Below are 12,769 nucleotides of genomic sequence, written 5' to 3' on the forward strand. Positions count from 1 at the left end.
CTTGTCAGTAATTAAATATATGTTACAATCTCTGCTTGGCATAATTACCCTACTATTAGTTCTCCCTGTTGACTGTGTTTATCTTCATCTACTACCATCAGCTCTGATAAAATTTGGAGTGTATGAAGTGCCTTGTACAGTGAAGAACCAGAATTATGAAGGACCTGCAGGTGCTACCACAAGGTAAACAGGTACTAAGATCATTATTATGTATTTCTCAAGTTTTCTAATACATTCAGCAAAGTTTATTACTCCTTTCTCAATACCTGTAAGCAATCTCTGACATACTAGAGAACTATGTCTGAGATTCTACAGACAAAATCCTTGTGGCCATCCTTCCTAAGGCTCAGGAGCTGGAAGGAGGGAATCTCTAGTTCTGCTTCTGAGATAAAACTGAGCCATTCTGGCACATAGACACCATCAGTACTTAAAAGATGGCTTTGCTCAGTCACCATCTGTTATGGTCTAGCTCTGACATGGTTTCCAGGTGTGGTCTGGCAAAGGGCATGCAGTCATCACCACTTTCTTTGCATTAGTCAAATGCTCCTTTTATCTGCAGAAGTATAGTGTAAAATAGAATAATTATATGGCTGTAACTTTAGCTTGATTTTTTTCAGTTGGTTGATTTAACAATTTAAAATACTCTTATAAATGTTCTAATAAATCTGTCAGGTGGTATCATTATCATTAAAATATTTGTTTAATCTCAATTAAAATGTGAGTATCAGCACATTCCCATAGAAACCTTATTTAATGCAACCTAAAAGAAGTTTGTTTTGTGAGAAAAATTATGACCAACCATAGTTATTGCCTGTAATAAGTTTATAATGTCTTCCTGCTCTCAGGATCCCCAGGAGGGGAAATCAGGATAGCACATATTGGCAGATGAGAGCATAATTCTGGCTAGGAAGAGAACACAAGTGAGAAGCATGTTGAGTCAGTCTCTTCCAAAGATGATCCTTGAAAACCCAAAGGTATGAAGTTGAGTTGTTCCCACTCAGTAGAAAAATGTCATAAAATAGAGCAGCAATAACTACACTCACACTTCTTCAGTGTTATGCCTCCCAGGGCCACTGACAATCAGCAGATAAGTTGTAATTTTACACCTCTTTGCACCAGCTGCTCTTAACCGGACTGATTTTTACCTGTCACTAAAAGCACCACAGAGAATTAATCTGAAAGGACTATTAAAAGCCTGATGTATTTTTCATATGTAGGTTGTTTGCATTTCTAATGCTTATTTTGAAGCTTCGCATGAACCAAAGTGGAGGTTATAATTCATTAACATGCAAAATCTGAAAGTACAATATTATGAGAAAAAAGGTTTTTTTTTGGAGTTGGAGAACTTTATGCACAAGGTAAGTATTTCAGTGAGAAAGGTCTTTGAAGAATGTTGAAAACAATCCAAAAAGTATAATACAGATTTCCACAATAATGACAAAAATGGCTTTCAAAAAACATCCTTTTATAGAGCTTTAACAGGCCATCTCCTTTAAGCTGATTCTTCCCCTTTTCCTTTCCCCCATGCTTTTTTTTTAATTAAAAGCTGCTTATATTTCAATTTCATTTCTCCAAATCATTGTGTCAATTAATCTGCAATAGGAGAAAGGCGGAAAAACATCTTACGGACACACAATGAGAATTTTAGTCAGAGAGGACTAGGGATATTTTTGACCAAGTTTGTTCCTCTCTAGAGAATGAACAATACGAAGGTTGCTGTAAGCAAATTGTCAGGTACTGTGCTATACAGGGAAATTTTAAATTAAGAATGTATGTGATTGTAGGAGATAAGGAAAACCTTAACCATAGGATTGGGAGATAACTGTGAAATATATATTCTTTTTGTCCTTTTGTTTCACTGTGAGGAGTTTGACTCAGGGACATTGTAAAGCTTTGCAGCAGTGTAGACAAAACAGGATGTTATCGCCCACAGATGAAGGATCTTTGAGTGGCAGCATTCAATTTCTGCAGACAGTAAAGAGCGAGTGTTACAAGAAACAGGAGTCTGAACTGGGGGAATAATTACATATTTCTGCTCCCAGCCACAATTATCTCAGGATGACAGACCTTTCTGTGTATATGTGCCATGCGCATGGGAGGAGAAAGCAGCTGGGCAAGGATACAGAACCTGAAGTGTGAGCTGGCAACAGGCCCGCTGCTCCTGCTGCTCTCACAAGGGCTGTGGAAGAGTGAGGATGCTGGGTGGTGCTGGGTGGGACCACCTCTGGCAACAAAGCTCCTGCTGCCTCTCATGCAGCAGGAAGAGTGGAAGGCTGCAAAGGTGTAGAGAGAAAATAAGCTATCTTGGCAGCTTGTGCAGGGTATATACCTGGCAGCTTGATAGCAGAGTGTACTCTGTATATTGTATATGCCTGCCTGCCTTGCCTGTGGCTGAAGACATTCAAGGCCAGACTGGATGTGCTTCTGAGGAAGCTGATGTAGTTGAAGATGTCCCTGCTCTTTGCAGGCGGTTTGGACTAGATGACTTTTGAAGGTCCCTTTCAACCCAAATTATTCAATAATTCTAAGTTAGAATTGATTTAAAAGAAATTACACAGAGATCAAATACACAAAAGAATAAGGGAGCCCCTCCTATTGAGTCATGAGGTTCAGAGTGGACTCCCCTTGCTTCTTAAATCCCTGATGGAGCTTAGGTGCAACTAGATCCACTTGTGGTCTCAGATTCAGGAAATGGATTATATCGAAAGGGGTACATGTATAATCAATTAGGATCGCCTAAAGAGTCAATGTCCAGGGTACCAGCAAAAGGTGATCTTGATATGATGTTCTAAAAGTACCAATTAACTGTACTTGCTATAGGGTATCTAAATCAATTTAGACACACATGAACCCAGACACAAAGACAGGTAGATAGATGTAAAGTTATACCTGTTAAAAATTCCTCTAGAATTCAGTGAAATAGTCACTTCAAATGTCTCAGCATTTCACAGTGGGTGAGGATTGAACCTTGAGGAGTGGAGAGTTTTTGGCCCAGGCCCTGTCATCAGATTTTGTCAGTGGTCCTCCAAACTTCACAAACTTGAGTTTGTGAGTGTCCCAGCCAGAGAGGAATGCTGGTCACAGCCTACTGTGGTCTGGGAGAGCTCAAAGGGCCTCACTTAGGACAACTGTTCATAAGGTCACAAGATGATTTGCTTTAGTCATTAGTAAATTTCCACCTTGGCCATAACCCGAGTACATATTTACTAGAACTGTCAAAAGTTCTGATAACAATGGCACCGTTCCACTAGGGCTACAAAGTAGGTGAGGAATGTTTCAAGGCTGTTGGGGGATGACTGATTATTCCTGCTTTTGCTTTCCACCTTGGCCAGGTAACAGGAGTTCCTGAAAGACTTTCAGTTTACTGCTGAGCCAGCTCCTCATCCCCCTGACATTGTACACATTAGGAAATTAATTGTATCCCCTGAAGAATTGGATGGGAACATATAGGGTGACCTTGATGATAGTATACTAGGGGAAGATGATTTTTAGCTTCCCTCAGATTCCTCTGAATATGCGGCTAGATGCATCATTAAAGCAGAATACATTCTGATTCCAGCTGGCCCTCAACAACTGGCAAAATTCCTAGCAGATACAGGAACACAGATCTCAATATTAACACAACAGGATGCCAAGAAGCTGAGTGTACTACCTGGATGGCAAAGAGTTAAAATCATTGGAGCGAATGGAGCGAGTGTTACCTGCCAAACCACGGTTAATTCATGGCTCCCAGGCCTCTACTTGCTGTGCACTCACAGATCACAATGAAAATAGTTTGGGTTTCAGTGTTTTCAATGGCGAAACCTGGCGCCTGCTGGATGGCAGCGTGTGGTCTTTTGATTCAAGTGCTGACCCTAGCCATGATAGAAATCAGGAGACTATGGTGTGTGTACTCTGCACAGCACCTGCACTCCCTGATTCAAAGATTAAAAATGTACCATATACCCTATTTCTGCTGCAGCATTAAAGGGAATTTCTGAAGTCATAGCTGATTTGGAGAAACCACAAGTCATCTCCAGAACCCAGTCCCTTTACAAGAGGAGGATAAAAAGAAATTTGAGGTGACTTGGTAAATAATAGACCTTTAACAGAGCCCCACAGGGAGATAAACATTCACCCACAACTGCTCATGCTGCACTTGCAGAACATTTACAGTCTCACTTCCTCAACATATGAAACTGTACCAATGTATAGATGATATTCTAATCAGCGGACATTCCCCCCTGTGGGGGAAGCAGCAACAGCAGTGTAGTAAGCACTCCATAAAACAGGAAGTTGAGATCACACTTGAAAAATGTCAGGGACAAAGTAGAGAAGTAAAATTTTCAGGTCCTTGGTGGTTTGCAGGTAGAGCAGTAATCCCACCGAATACCCTAAGTAAACAGCTTCAAATGTCCCAATCTAGGAAAGAATTACAACAGTTAATAGGAACTCTAGAGTACCAGAGGAAGCATGTACCTGGATTTTCTGTCATTGCTCACCCACTGTATTCACTTTTATGAAAGGCAAAACCATGGAAATAGTACTCAGAACATGAAGAGGCAGTCACAACCCTAATACAGGAATTAAAAACATTGGGCTCAGAATGCCCTCACAGCCCTCTTATAGCCAACAGAGGTTCTGCTGAACATGGCAGTTACTGTAACCTATTTTAAACAGGCCCTGATGGACCAAAGAGACTTTTATTAAGCTTGACTGCATTTAAAGAGACAGAGCAGAGATATTCTGAGTTGGAAAATGGAATTTTTTCTTTAGTTTGAGCAGTTAAACAATTTGACCTACTAAGGGGTAACCTGTCTTGAAAAATCCTGCAGAGACTTCTGTTGTTTTCCTTTTCCAGGGATGATACAAGCACACCCCCACTGGAGATGGGGTTAACTACTGGAGGATTGCTTACCCTTCTTGCAAGAGTCATCATTGCCAACATGAACCAGATTCAGTTCCATATCGACAAGTTCGACCCACAGGGTGGAGACTCTCTCTTCTTTTACTAGTGCCAATCAATATAACTATAGTACATTCTACACATAGTCCAAGTCTGAGACTAAGAGCGAACCTAGCCCCCATCAAGGATTTAGAAAGCAAGGGGGTTCACTCTGAACCTTGTGGCTCAATGTGAGGGTTCCATCTTAGCCTTTTACATCTTCAGTCTCTGTGTAAATCATTCTAAATCAATTCTAACTTGATTTTCTTGTATGTTTCATCCATGTAGTAACTAATAGAGTGAACCTTGCCAGCAGGCTTTGTTAAGTTGCATTTTCATAGATTCATATTAAAACTACTCTTGTGAATACCTTTGAGGGTGATTCTTTGAGTGACCGTAAACCACGTCTGCCTCATTCATGACAGACACTTCCCAGTGTTACTGATGAGTAGTAGGGGGAAAAGAAATCTGAAAAAGCCCTAAAGCAGTGATAAAATAGAATATTAGTTTTGTATTTCTGCTGCCAGATAGGCAATCCATTAAGTTACATCACGAGGTTTAACATGTTGAGAGAGGAATTCTAAATATGATTTTCAGTAGCCAGATAACCTCTAATAGAGCTTAAACTCTAATAAAGCTTTTCACCAAAATGAGATCTTAATTAGCCAACACTATATGCAGACTCTTCTTTTAAAAAAGCATTTACTTTTGCATAAAGGCCCCCAAAGCCTGCACTATTCATGCTACCCTGTTTCTGTGGGAACTGTGTGTTGGAGTGGAATAGGGAAAACGGGGCAGGGGGGAAAAGGAGAGGTGAAGTGGTTTTGGCTGAAGTCCCATTGGCCAGTCGCAGTTTCAGCTGGGGTAAGCCAGACAAGCAAGTCCTCAATGCTGAGGTCCAGACAGTTTTCTTTCCTCATGCCTTGTGGTGCGGGAGGAATCTGATTCAACAGACACCATTCAAAAAGTGCTTGCTTAAGAAATTTATCTGGGGTTTCCCCTGATTTTTATTTATATTAAAGAGGTGATATTTACAGATTTTTTATGCGACAAGAATTTTAGTCAATCAGTAATGTTAGTCAATAGGTACCTGAAGGAGTAAAGCAAGGTTTGCTTAGAAATGAGCCTCCCATTGACAGACATTTCCACTGCACACTTGTCTCCTGAAAAGTGCCACTGTATCCTTGAAAGCACACTCTCCTAGCACTGAAAAGACACCCTTTTATCATTCTGGGGCTTCCCAAATAGACATGTTTTTGATGAATTGCTATGAAAGACAGACAGCCTTGACTAATAAACTCAGTCCTTTGTTTTCTGCTCTCTTGTAATTGTTTCACTGCCAGTCATACTGCTTTCTCCTAGAATAAGACACCTTTCTTAATATCTAAATTAACAAAATAAGATATTGTGATTTTTTTTCTGTTAACAATCTCTGCCTGCTACCTGGGGTTGTGGGTAAGGATAAAAATTCTGACATGATACAGTTGTGATTGATGGCCTTATTCTGTAGAAAGGTGGGGGGTGTGTGTGTCTGTTTCTACCCCCCACACAAAAATGACTAGACTGTCCTTGTGGTCTGAGCCTCCAGGTTGGAGAGCCTATGCATTTCCTTCAGCATGCATATGCTGTCACAGAAGACAAATAGAAATGTGCAGCACATAACATTATGTCTAAAGTTCAGTCTAGAATTCTGAATTACTGCAGGAGAGGAGGAAGGAACTGACAGGCAGCTTGCAAGCATGGAGATTACGGGGGGAAGATAACTAAGGAAATGGCATTATCCTTTCAAATTTGGGTATAAGTGTGCACAGACATCCGAATTTCGAAATACTTTTTTACATGTAGAAAGAAGCTAAAAGGAAGGGCCAAATTCACAGGGGCAGTAGCTCTGCATGTTCAGGCCGCTGCGTGGAGCAATGAACACCTACTTCTTGCTCTGCTGCTGCTACAGCTTCTTAGTAAAACATTTACATCTCTTCAAGTCCCTCTAATCTCTATGCATGGGAGTTAGCAGTCAAACAGGATGAGAGTTAACTGGAACAATTCAGGGAGCCCTGCAGCCCTTTCCCTTTGGATGCCTGTGGTGTGTTCTGCTGTGCATGAAAGAAGCAGGAATGGGCAAGAGAAGCAAGCAGAAAAGCAGGTAGTTGGTATGAGGCACCGGTGCTGTCTTAATTCTTTTGTGTATTCATGTTTTCATAAGCTATAACTTAGTTGCAGTTCAACCTAACTCTACCGGCTTATTTGATTTATAAGTCATTCTTCATTTTAGGAAAGTGTTTCTTTTTTACATTTGGCAGGTATGATTGCACTCCTTTAGGTTACTCAGGCTTTCACATTGACATCTAAAGAAATATCTGTTTGTTGGAGTGCTTACTGTTCACCCATTTGTAATGAAGAGTAAATTCAGGCCACACAAAGACATTAGTGATACAGTCAGAACACACCAAAACCACAATACATTGAAGCAACACTCCATTAACCCAAGTTAGGTAGTGCAAAAAAGTGATCACATTTGTATCAACGTACACTTTAGGAGACAAATTAGCCTTTTATTCACTGTCATCTATAAAATTAATCAGGCACAAACCTGAAGGCATTAATCAGCAGCTATTTGGCCCCACACTCTTCCCTACATTAGGGTCTGGAACTGCCCTTTACAAACTGAGAAAGTATTAAAAGCTCTCTCCAGTGCAGTATGAAATCCCATTTGACAATCAGGAGAGCCATGTGAAGTTAACAACCTTCACAGAAACGTGGTGGCTCACTGTAGCACTGCAACATCCCACAGAAAGCCATACATGGCCATTAATAGTGTCTGTGCTTTTACTGTCTGCTGGGGAGGTATGATTAAGCAGTGATTAAATCTAAATCGGTCTAAACTTTTTCAAGTCTAGTCTAAACTGCAGGAGTGTTGTGCTGCATGAGGTACCTTAACCCTGGTTCCTCCAGACTGACGGTCAGACCAGCACAGTACAGCTGCTTTCTGGCCTCATGCCCAATCCTTACTCCACCCTTCAAAGCCAGGTGGTGGAGAAGGTTGGCTGGATTTAATTCATGGAAGGCTGGGAAATAGCTGAGGATTCTGTGTTCTGAATTTCCTATGGACTCAATGACATACTGGCCAATGAGACTGTGACGTGTTGCAACGTAACAGACTGTAATTTAGGGTCTAAGATCACAGAAATAGTTCTCAGCTCTGCAGATCCTGTGTAACTACAGTTGTATTAACAAATTTAAGCTAACTTTAACTAGGTAACTTGCATTTACCCAGCAGTGTACCCTGCTGATTTTCTAGGTTACTAATTCCTTAATTCAGTAATTTAGTGCAGAGTAACCACGGTCATCAGTAACAGGCTGCTGTAGTACCCAGGCTGGCCCATTTAAAGCTAAGACAGACCTGCTTATGCAAGTTGCATCTGTATCTTAAAACAAATGCAGGAAGACATGTTTGATCCTCTGATCCTGACAATAAAAAAGTAAAATTACTAGCCTGCAATGAAAAGCTGAAGCATTGCTTCGCAGAGAGAGGAAAAGTTAAGAGTTACACAAGGCCACTGATGCCCAAAAATAGGACAGGAGAGGAAAAACACTGATATTTTGCAATCTCTTCCTGAAAAGTCATACTAGGAAATATTCTTGAAGTCCTCTGAGTCTAGTCTTACCTGCAAAGCTAAGGGGATAAAATAAAGGCATGTTTTGCTCCTTGGTATCCATCCCACCTATTTGGTAATGTGAACATGAATTACAGCATGTGCACAATTCAATACAGCTTCTATTTCAGTCATTCTACTTGTTCATTTTCCATTTAACTCCTGAGTATGAGGGACTGTACAGCAATTAAAGTCCCTGTTTTTACCTGACTTTTTCCATTCCTGTACAGCTACTTCATCCAAGCAGTGCAGAGATTCTCTGGGACAGCTATGTTCCAGAATGCTGTGAGCATGATGTTCTAGAGATCCATTGGGGTGAGCATAGCAAAGAAGATAATTCTGGATGGCACACTCATACAATTACTTTTTGTAAGTTCAAGGATGGATCAAGCAGGGAGTAATTCAATGCTAGAAAAAATAAAATGCACCTATTGGCCCATTCACACTGGGCAGCTTTTGAGGCAGAGCAGCTTGTCTCAGATTTTAGATGGGAGCAAGAAAGGGAATTCCTGCAGCAGAGGTAGTGAAGTGGTAACCTAGATATAGAGAAGACCTCAAAACCACAAAACCAACCAAGTGAACAGAGACCATGGATGTACTCACATAGAAACAGAACTGATGACAGAGCTACCAGGACGGATAGAATTACAGCATCACCACAGTACAATCTATGCAGGCATTAGTGTGGGGACAGCAGATGGCATAGTATGACTCTTCCTTTGGTCAAGGACAGGAGTTGCATCATCCCCTGTCTCCTTGTCCCCCTTGGGCACCTTATTCCAGTAGGTATGTGCACGTATGTTCCAGTATAAATTCCCACTGGTGAAAATTTACCTATGCAATTAACAATTTAGCCATGGTTTAACTGGTAACTATTAAACTTATTCAAAGCTGGGATAATATGCTTAGCGAGACCTAAGTGCCTGTCATTATATCTTCTGAATTCTGTGAGTGCTATATAGATACTAGCATTAAAGCAGGGTTCTAGGGACCGTCCCTGGTAAGTCCCACTTCTATTAAGTGAAGAAATCATTTTGTGCTTGCAGTGTTTGGTTTCTTGTCACTCTTAGTTCACAGTACACTTTCCAGCCAAAAAGATAAGAATCAGATTTATTTTTAGCTAGCCTTGGCATCCTAATTCAGTGCCCTTTTAATGTTTAGCTGTATGTTTTTTCTGTTCCTGCTTAATGAGTCTTACAAATGTTTGAAATAGGAGAAAATCACAATGATCAATGAAATTGCTGGAGAGAGAGAACTTCCTGTATCTCTTCTACAGCACAGTAAGCACATAAAATATTAATTTAAGGCTTAGTATTATACTAGTGTGACAAGGGTGATACTTTTTTCCTTTTTTTCTCTCTGTGGGCAAAATCAGATACATATTTGGCGAGAAGGATCCTGATCCAGCAAAGATTAAAAAAACAAAACCAAAACCAAACCAGCACAGATTCAAGGATCCTGCTGCACACAGCCTTGGGCATGGGCCTAATGTGCATCTTGAGTCCCACTGAAAAAGGAGCTGGAAAAAGCAGTTGCCAATAATTTAGAGAACAACTGGAAAGTTAGAATACACAAGGTACAAAATCAAGTCTTGTTTCTTGAGTTGCTGTTTCCCCTCCTATTCACTAAGATGCAGCTCCCAGATCTTTATCAAGTTGTAGGTGATATATAAGGGATACATATTTCACATCATCAGTTTCTTCAGCTGTCTAAGCAATTCTGTATTTTAAAGGGTAATAGTCGACCATGAACTCCCAAAATGGAAGGCCACCTGGACAGATGGGCTTCTTTTACCTGATGACCAGGCTGGCTGTAGAGAAAATAGTTGCCTGCGATGCAGATTTACATTAGAATCCAGACTATTATTGATTTCACTGCAATTAAGATTTTTGTATATTTTACTTACTTATAGGGAGATTCCCAGTACTATTTCATATAGTACTTCAGTTTATAACATAATTCTTCATCTTGAACTATGTATTATTTTGGGGAAAGAGGCAGGGAGCCTTAGTCAAACAGGGCAGACAAAGATGCTGTAACCAGAGCAGTATTAGATCAGTTGGTATGTAGACAAAACCATCAAGAACTTCATGTTTCCACATGATTTCAATTACAATTCAAAGGAAGCAACAAAGGAAGCAACACTCTCTTCTCCTGGATTGTCAGTGATAAGAGGCATGCTGTGAGTGTATGTGCTGGATTTAGCAGTGTGTTGAGTTCACAGTATCATTTCTTGCTTCCATCGCAAAGGAAATGGCACAGTGTGTTGTTCTATTGAATGGAAATAGTGCTGAGCATATTGGTAAACAAGTAGATTTGGATCTATCTTACAATCAACTAATCAGACCTGCAGGCTATTACCATTTTGCAATTGGTTCTTTCCATCCTGCTTTTTGTGCTGTTTTCTTCAATTATGTTCTTACTTTAAGAATAATGTGTAAATTAAGACAAAGGAGATTTTACAAAATGGACTTCTATGCCTAACTAGTTTTTGAATGGTATAAAAGCCTTTATTTTCAAAAGAGGATGAAATCATGCATCTAGATAAAGAAGAAATCATTGTCCTGCATTGAATTTCTTCCTCATTAGGAATGGAAATAGCCATAATCCTTTATTTCTGTGCTTAATCTCCCTCTGTATCAGGGCAGCCCAGCTAGTAAAGTACTGAATACTCTGGAAAGTGGGTAAAAATCCTGACACTTAGAAGTTACTGTAAATAGATGGACATATTGTGTGAATGCATTTTTACAGTGCACTGATTTTAAAGGCCCAGCTTGAGAAATACTGCAATAAAGACACACTCTTGGGTAACAATATTTACATTCTAAATGTTTATTGTAATGTTTTTCAGCTCTGAAGGCGCAAGCATGTGAATATTTCCTACCACAGTCATTTGTGTTACTATAATGAATAGCAGAGTGGGTGTAAAACACGATGAAATCAAATCCAAAATATCAAGCCCACTGAATTAATTTCTAAAAAACAATGCACAAGGCCAAACTGCAATGGATTCTCTGTGCTTTGAATGCACATAGCTGAGTGGTGAGGGACTCTTTATTAGGGACTGTAGTGATAGGACAAGGGGTAAACGGGTTGAAACTTAAACAGCAGAGGTTTAGACTGGATATAAGGAAGAAATTCTTTACTGTGAGGGTGGTGAGGCACTGGAATGGGTTACCCAGGGAGGTTGTGAATGCTCCATCCCTGGCAGTGTTCAAGACCAGGCTGGATGAAGCCTTGGGTGGTGGTATGGTTTAGTGTGAGGTGTCCCTGCCCATGGCAGGAGGGTTGGAACTAGATGATCTGAAGGTCCTTTCCAACCCTGACTATTCTATGATTCTATGACTTTATTATATTTTCACTCAAATTTGCTGTTATATGTCTTCTTGTAGGAGCACAGGGAATTTCATGTGCCTAGAAGTGGTTAATCAGTCTTTATTCCATTCTTTTAAAGTAACAAGGTCAATTTATGAATGTTCTTTGTGAAGATTAGAAGGAAATGCTGGCTGGCTAACAAGCCAAGCCAATTCTGCTTTTATTTTAACAATTACCTGTAACATTTCCTCCTTTTAAAAAGTTAATTTTGCTTATTTAGATGGCATAGATATGGTATAGACATAACCAGACACAATGAAATGGAATGGCTAGTTCACATGTTACAAACCAGGCTGGTAATGCCTAAGACTATTGAAGCTGGCTGACATTTCACTTTATAACACCCAATTAATGTTAACTTTGTATGATTTTAATCATATGAGGTGAAATATCCCATATTGAGTAATTAATTCATATTTTCTAAAGAATGTTGTTTTCATCATATTAAAAGAACACTTGTTGGAAATGCCCCTCTTGCACAGTAGTTTATCGTACACAGTAGCTATCAAGACTAAGCAAAAGTGGCACTGCTCTGTGCCTTAATGGTAAACAATAGTGTATTGGTAAGTGTAGCTGCTAATGCATGTTGCCTGTGTAGCTGTGCCATCCTTCACCAAATGCTTGCTTCCTATAAACCAGCATACACTCTTTTGTCAAGATGAAGTTCTTGAGCTGTACCCAAACGATTTTGGCCAGTGCTTCTTTACTGCCCATTTCCCTAACAGAAGTTTTTTTTTTTTTCAGAAAGCATCCAGATCTGAAAGTTTGCAAAGCAAGACTGAGATGCTGCAGGGTAATGGCTGTTAATTTCTCAGAA

The sequence above is a fragment of the Melopsittacus undulatus genome, chromosome 5 (assembly GCF_012275295.1).
Source record: "Melopsittacus undulatus isolate bMelUnd1 chromosome 5, bMelUnd1.mat.Z, whole genome shotgun sequence".
NCBI classification, from domain to species: Eukaryota; Metazoa; Chordata; class Aves; order Psittaciformes; family Psittaculidae; genus Melopsittacus; species Melopsittacus undulatus.